The 8,053-nt window shown below is 45.0% G+C and overlaps 1 pseudogene; it reads left to right on the top strand.

Annotated features, from left to right (window-relative positions):
- The first annotated feature begins 1,837 nt into the window (after nt 1-1,837).
- LOC138406634 (uncharacterized) lies at nt 1,838-4,736 on the top strand (annotated as a pseudogene).
- Nucleotides 4,737-8,053: the final 3,317 nt, after the last annotated feature.

Raw genomic sequence — 8,053 nt, 5'->3', positions numbered from 1 at the left:
TAACAGAAGCATTGTAATGATAAAATCCTAAGCCCTTGTTCATGTTAATGTTAGAATTTTAATGTGAAATCATATAGACCACAGAATGCAATTTCAAGGGGCCATAAACACAATGTTATTTCTACTGCTGTCACATCACAAGACTGTAAGGGGTTCACTGGAGTAGGTTTGGTTAGAGCAATTTTCTCATATTGTAGATGAGTTTGTATATTGTCAGACAACACATGCTTGTCCTACATGCCAGGAAAACATGCAAAGGCGAAGACGTATTAATCCGGAGGATGCAAAATTTTATGCTAGTACTGGAAGGGACAAAGTGGGACTTGACATCAGAAACATCAGTGCCTTTAAAGGTTATTGGAATCCTCTCATTGTTTAATCATGATTTAAGTTTAAATGTTTCCCCTTACTTTTTGTCTAATATTTGTTATGTGTGTTTTAACTAGGTTGTAGTATCTTTACTTCTGCTCCATTTGAAAAAGGAGATTTTCAGTTGGAATATCGAGGGGAACTAATAAGTAAGCAAGAATGTGAGAGCAGACAAAGACTTTACCATGATAGGTGTTCATGTTTTAGTTCCATTTTAATGGAATACTGTTGTGGTAAGTGTTATGACATTGCTTGTTCTAATCAGAATAACATGACACATTTGTTTTGTTTAACTGAATATATACAGTGGGGCCCAAAAGTCATAAGCTAGTTTCCAGACTATATTGTTGAGGGAAGCCTTCAAAGTCAGGCAAATTTATATTGCCAAATTACAAACTATTTGTAATAATGTGTCATCTTTGCTTTTGTAGAGTTGATGCAGCAAAAGAGGATGGGTCACTTAGAAGGCTTGTTTATGACAACCATATGAATCCCAATGCCAAGATGAAGTACTTGACAAAGGAAGGAAAGCCCAGTCTGTGTTTGTTTGCAATACGTGACATAAGTCCAGGAGAGCTCACCTATAATTATGGTGAATCAGACTGGCCGTGGAGATGCAAGGTGGTCAAAATTACACTTTGTGTAACTGCTAGTTCTCATAAAGGACATGCTCTTATCATACAAAAAATCACATAAGTAAACATATATTCCATCTTGCTTTGTCGTTAACATAATTTATACTGCATTAAATACAGTAAATCAAATTCATGGTTGATGTAGTGAAATACATCTGCACTGCCACATGCACACATGAAAGATATTGACTGTATTAGAACATTTATTTTTACTTTAATTTCATCAGTCTGATATCTGTCATTAAAATCTCCAGACACCTAAAGAAACATCTATGGAGGGGCAACAGGATGAGGTATCATCCAAATCAGAGCCCTCTACAGGTACTCAAAAGGCATCAACAAGTCGGCGGCAAAAAAAGGCATCACGGCTGCATCAACTGGTCTTGTCAAAAGCTTTGATGAGGTAAGTTATATGTTCTTGTAGTATAAACACAGCAACACTACCAAATGCAGGTGGCAGAAATGAAGTGTGCATGGTGGGTTCTATAATTGCTTCTAGTGGATGGGGACTGTTGGCTTTACTGAGCTACTATTAGCCATTGACTGGTTCAACTCTTTGATCCTGAGACAATCAAACAGAATTTGTTGATCAGGATATTATTATATCACCTTGCCACAATTTCGCCATCCACAGCTGAAGATTTTGATGAGGTATATCTTCATTAACAATAGATTCAGACCTCACATATCTTCTTGAGTGGCACATTACCAGTGCCTGTGTATTTAACGTCCCTTTTCCATATGCTTTATCTGTTACAGCTAATGACTGAGAGCAGCCGGATCCAGACTGCTGAAGACAACCAGAAGTCCAGGTCCTGGTCCACTCAGCAGGCATGGAAAGGTAAATACAATCTAATGTATTGCTTATTGATGTAATTATGGCAAACTCCACCAACATGTAAAGCTCGCTGCATTACGGTAAGCGTATTCTGTCACTTCCGGTTATCTGTGTTACTGCCACAGTGCTGTCTGCTGCTCACTGTGGCAGTAGACCATGCCACGGGGTTCCAACCACGACAGCCAGAGACAAACCAGTCCAACCATTGGGTGCTCAGCAACATCTTTTTATTTGATACCAACAGAACTGACAAAACATTTAACTTAAAGGGTCCAGCACTTTCTGCTGGACCTTTAGCTTCGCCCAGTCTCCTCCCCAGTGTGAGTTTTTAGAGGCAGCTCTGCTGCTGCCTTTTCAAGCATGAGGATCAATCAGCTAACAGCTCTCACCTGTGCTGACTGATCCTCTGTGGTGCAGGCGAAGGTGCTCTCCCAGCCCCTTCCCCTCCACATACCCCCATCGTCAGATTCAGGTCCGGGAGCTATCCGGCCTGAACTACTCCCCCCCTTCCATCCGGCCAGGGGAGGAACCCAGCCAACCATCTGTCACACCACCCTCTTCAATAGACTCTCCTCCCTCGGCATCACCCACACCCCTCTCAACTGGTTTTAATCATACCTCTCCTGCCGCACTCAGTTCATCCGACTTAAAACTTTCACATCCCAACCTTCCTCTGTAACCTCAGGTGTGCCCCAGGGCTCTGTCCTCCTCTTCATCATTCATCTTCTTCCCCTCGGTAATATCTTTCCTAAATACAATATAAATTTCCACTGCTATGCAGATGACACCCAGCTCTACGTGGCCAGCAAACCCACCTCCAACCTCCCACCCACCTCCCTTACTGACTGCTTGGCAGAAATCAAATATTGGTTCACCTCTAATCTTCTTAAATTAAACAGTAACAAAAGGTTCTCCTCATCGGCACGAAAACAACATTATCCAAAACTGACAGTACGCTCTCTTTTCAATCTCAAATCAATAACATCACCCGGTCTGCTTACTTCCACCTTGAACATAAATCGCCTCTGCCCCTCCCTCACTCTCCATACCACTGCCATCCTCATCCACAGTCTCGTCACCTCCCGCCTGGATTATTGCAACTCCCTCCTTCTAGGTCTTACTCACAAATCCCTACATAAATTCCAACTAATCCAGAATTCAGCTGCCCGCATCATCACCAAAACCCCCTCCGTCCACCACATCACTCCTGTTCTACAACAGCTCCACTGGCTACCTGTTAAATCACGCATCAACTACAAAATCCTTCTGCTTACCTTCAAGGCCATCTATAATCTTGCCCCAACATACCTCTCCGATCTACTTCATGTTGTCACTCCGTCTCGGTCCCTCAGATCATCTTCTTCTATTCACCTATCTGTCCCCTCTGCCCGTCTCACCACCATGGGGAGCAGAGCTTTCAGCCGCTCTGCTCCCAAGCTCTGGAATTCTCTGCCACCCGTCATGCGAAACATTACCTCACTCTCACAATTTAAGTCATCACTCAAAACCCATCTGTTTAAAATTGCCTTCTCCATCTAAACCCACCTCATGTCACTGTGAAATTGGATTAGGTTTTAATGTTTTATGATGTATACTTTTAATGACTATTTCAATGTACTTCTTTTTAATGTTTCGCTTTTTGGTTTTAACTATGTACATTGTCCTTGGTGACAGAAAGGCGCCTTTGAAATAAAATGTATTATTATTATGAAAGCTGTTTAAGTCAATGAATTAAAATCTGATTATGATATTGATTTATTTTGTCTTACTGAAACCTGGCTGCAGGAGGATGAATATGTTAGCTTAAATGAATCCACTCCTCCCAATCATTGTGATACTCATATTCCTCGAAGCACCGGTCGAGGTGGTGGAGTTGGAGCCATATTTGACTCAAGTGTAATAATAAATCCTAAACCTAAACTAAATTATAATTCACTTGAAAGTCTTGTTCTTAGCCTTACTCATCCAACCTTGAAAACATTACAGCAAATTCCATTTGTTACAGTATATCGAGCTCCTGGTCCTTACTAACAATTTGTATCTGAATTTGCAGAGTTTGCATCAGGCTTGATCCTTAAAACAGATAAAGTAATTAATGTAGGTGATTTTAATATTTATGTGGACAACCACAATTATAGTCTTAGTGCTGCATTTATCTCTTTATTAGATTCAACTGGCTTCTGTCAGAGTGTAAATAAAGACTCATTGTCTGAACCACACTCTTGATCTTGTTATCTCATATGGCACTGAAATTGATCATCTAACAGTCTTTCCACAGAATCCTCTTCTGTCTGACCATTTTTTAATAACCTTTGAGTTCATATTACTGGACTATAAGCCTTTTGGCAGAAATTCCTACAGCAGATGTTTATCTGATAGTGCTGTAGCCAAATTTAAGGAAGTGATTCATTCAGTATTGAATTCAATGCCATGTCTCAATGTAGCAGAGGAAATGTGTGCTTCTTTTAGCCACTCACAAATAGATCATCTTGTTGATAATACTACAGGCTCATTACGAACAACTCTCTACTCTATTGCACCTCTGAAAAAGAAGATAATTAAAAAAAGGAGGTTAGCACCATGGTATAGCCAGCAGACTCGCAGCAGAGGCACGTAAATCTGAACACAAATGGCGTGCCACTAAACTGGAAGAATCTCGTTTAGTGTGGCAAGATAATCTCAAAACATACAGGAAGGCTCTCCATAATGCCAGAGCAACCTATTACTCATCATTAATAGAGGAAAATAAGAACAACCCCAGGTTTCTCTTCAGCACTGTAGCCAGGCTAACAGAGAGCCACAGCTCTATTGCGCCATATATTCCTTCAGGTCTAAGTAGTAATGACTTCATGAGCTTCTTTAATTTACATTTACGTTTACATTTATTCATTTAGCAGACGCTTTTGTCCAAAGCGACGTACAAGGGAGAGAACAATAAAGCTAAGAGCATTAAAAACCTGGTGTAACAATAAAATACTGCTTATAAAACGACATATAAAGAATAAAAAAGAAGTGTGGGCCTGTTACTGCTTAAGTGCAGGTTAAGCCAAGGTGCCAGTTAGGAAGGGAGGTGCTCTTTGAAGAGTTGGGTCTTCAAGCGCTTCTTAAAGGTAGAGAGGGACGCTCCTGCTCTGGTAGTGCTAGGCAGGTGGTTCCACCAACTGAGAATAGTCTGGATTGCCTTGCTTGCACCGGGGGCAGTGCCAGACGACGCTCACTGGATGAGCGCAGCGTCCTGGGTGTAACATATGCCTTTACAAGAGCATTTAGGTAGGTGGGGGCAGACCCAGTAAGCACTTTGTGGGCCATCATAAGTGACTTGAATTTGATGCGAGCAGCTACTGGCAGCCAGTGGAGCTCAGTGAGAAGCGGGGTGACATGTGCCCTCTTTGGTTGGTTGAACACCAGGCGCGCCGCCGCGTTCTGGATCATCTGTAGTGGTTTTACCACGCATGCCGGCAGGCCCGTTAGGAGGGCGTTGCAGTAGTCGAGGCGGGAGCTCACCAAGGTTTGCACCAGCAGCTGGGTGGCATACTGGGTTAGGTACGGCCTGATTTTGCGGATGTTGTAGAGTGCAAAGCGGCATGACCTCGCGACAGAGGCGATGTGGGCTGTGAAGGTTAGTTGGTCGTCAATAATGACCCCGAGGTTTCTTGCTGTTTTGGATGGAGCCAGAGATAAGGAGTCAGTCGTGATGTTGATGTTGTGGTGGATGAGCTGTTTGGCTGGGAAGACCATCAGTTCTGTTTTGGCCAGGTTCAGCTGAAGGTGGTGGTTTTTCATCCATGTGGATATATCAGCAAGACAGTCTGAGATCCGTGCCGAAACAGTGTTGTCCTCAGGAGGGAAGGACAGAACCAGTTGAGTATCATCGGCATAACAGTGGTAGGAAAAACCATGCGAGCGGATGATAGGGCCTAGCGAGGTGGTGTAGATGGCAAAGAGAAGTGGTCCCATTACCGACCCCTGGGGCACCCCAGTGGTGAGGTGGTGGGGTACAGATAGATGACCTTGCCATGACACCTTGAGTGAGCGCCCAGAGAGGTACGATTCAAACCAGGAGTGCGCCTTGCCTGAGATGCCCATACTTGATAGTATGGACAGAAGGATGCGGTGGTTGACTGTATCAAACGCAGCTGATAGGTCAAGCAGGACGAGAACTGAGGATTGAGCTGCTGCTCTAGCTGTTTTTAAGGCCTCTGTCACAGATAGCTGTTTCGGTGGAGTGACCGCTTTTGAATCCAGACTGGTTTGGATCGAGGAGATTGTTTGTTGACAGGAACTCTGTGACCTGTTTGGATGCTGCCCTCTCAAGTGTTTTAGATAGGAGAGTGAGAAGTGAGACCGGTCGATAGTTTTCCACCTGAGTGGGATCGAGAGACGGCTTTTTGAGCAGCGGCGTTACCCGAGCCACTTTGAATGAGGAAGGAAATGTTGCAGAATTAAAAGAGGCGTTAATCACCTGTGTTATTGCCGGTAGGACGGCAGGGGAAATGGCTTGAAGGATGTTGGATGGGATAGGGTCCAACGGGCATGTAGTTGGACGGCTACCTGCTAGGATTTTGGAGACCTCACTCTCAGTGAGAGGGGTGAAAGAGGGAAACGATGAGTTATTGATGGTAGCGCCCTTAGGGGGGGAAGACAGTTGGTTGAATTGTTTCCCAATGGCTGCCACTTTCTCTGTGAAGAAGGAAGCAAAGTTATCGGGTGTAAGGTTAGTAGCTGGGGGAGGGGGTGGAGGGTAGAGCAGAGTTTTGAAGGTGGAGAATAGTTTCCGAGCATCAGTTGCACTGTTGATTTTGTCATTGAAAAAAGTTTTCTTAGCAGCAGTGATGCTGGATGAGAAGGAGGCCAGCAGTGTCTGGTAGCTTGCAAGATCGTCCTGTGCTGCAGATTTGTGCCACTTTCTCTCAGCCGCTCTGAGATTGGAGCGCTGCGTTCGGAGGGTATCACTCAGCCATGAATGAGACAGGGTAGCTCGCGCAGGTCTAGTAGAAAGTGGACAAAAACTGTCCAAGCATGAGCTTAGAGTGGAGCAGAGAGATTCTGTGGCATCATTGACACCTAGTGAGGAGAAGGTGGATAAAGGTGGAAGAGTAGAGGAAACCAGGGAGGAAAAGTGAGTGGGGGAGAGGTTGCGGAGGTTGCGCCGGAACGAGACCATAGGAGGAGGGACAGAGGGTTGCTCAATGAGCCGAACATCAAAGCGTATGAAGAAGTGGTCTGAGAGATGGAGAGAGGTTACGGTTAGGTTTTCCGTGGTGCAGTTCCGAGCAAGGATGAGGTCGAGCTCTTTCCCTGCTTTGTGAGTTGGGGGAGTGGGTACCTGTTGTAAGTCGAACGAGTGAACCAGGGTCCGAAAGTCAGCCGAGTTGGGATTGTCTAGGTGGATGTTCATGTCGCCAAGGATGAGTATTGGACACTCATGGTCAGGGATGGATGACAGCAGGGTGTCCAGCTCATGGACGAAATCGCCCAGTTGTCTTGGTGGCCGGTAGATAACAATCACATATGTTTTAACAGGAGCAGTTACCATAATTGCATGATATTCAAACGAGGCATACCTGTTTGAGGACAGCAGTGGAGTAAATTTCCAGTTTTCAGAGATCAACAGCCCCGTCCCACCTCCACGACCAGATGGCCGAGATGTATGGGAGAAGGCATAGTTAGTGGAGAGTGCTGCTGGGACAGCAGTGTCTTCAGGTTTGATCCAAGTCTCAGTGAGAGCTAAGAGCCCTAGTGAGAGGTGGTTGGCATAACCTGAAATGAAGTTGGCTTTGTTGCCTGCAGACTGGCAGTTCCACAGGCCAACAGAGAAGGAGGTTACAGCAGATGAGGTTTGTTGAAATGAGCGGAGGTTACTCAGGTTACGCTGCCTTCTGGTGCGCTGTGCTCTCTTGTGACAGCGAGTGACAACAGAGATACTGCTGTGACACATGACTAGAAAGACAAGTTTTTTTGTATTGGTTTAGAAAGGTTCTAGAGTTAAAAGTGCTTCCTGTTTCTAGAGTTAAAAGTGTTTTCTGTTTGGAGTGAAAAGAGTTTACTTCTCCGCATCGGAGGGGGGGTGGGGGGGTGGGGGTGGGGGGGGGGGGGGTGGGGGGGGGGGGGGGTGCAGTAGCGGAGGGGGGAAGGTCGCGGGGACAGAGAATAGTTGTTGGGGCTCAGCACTTCCGTGTCCCGAGTGTTGTCAGCGGCATCCACCTCCGGA

Source organism: Paralichthys olivaceus, chromosome 22 (genome assembly GCF_024713975.1).
Source record: "Paralichthys olivaceus isolate ysfri-2021 chromosome 22, ASM2471397v2, whole genome shotgun sequence".
NCBI lineage: Eukaryota > Metazoa > Chordata > Actinopteri > Pleuronectiformes > Paralichthyidae > Paralichthys > Paralichthys olivaceus.
This window is presented reverse-complemented; position numbering and strand designations above follow the sequence as displayed.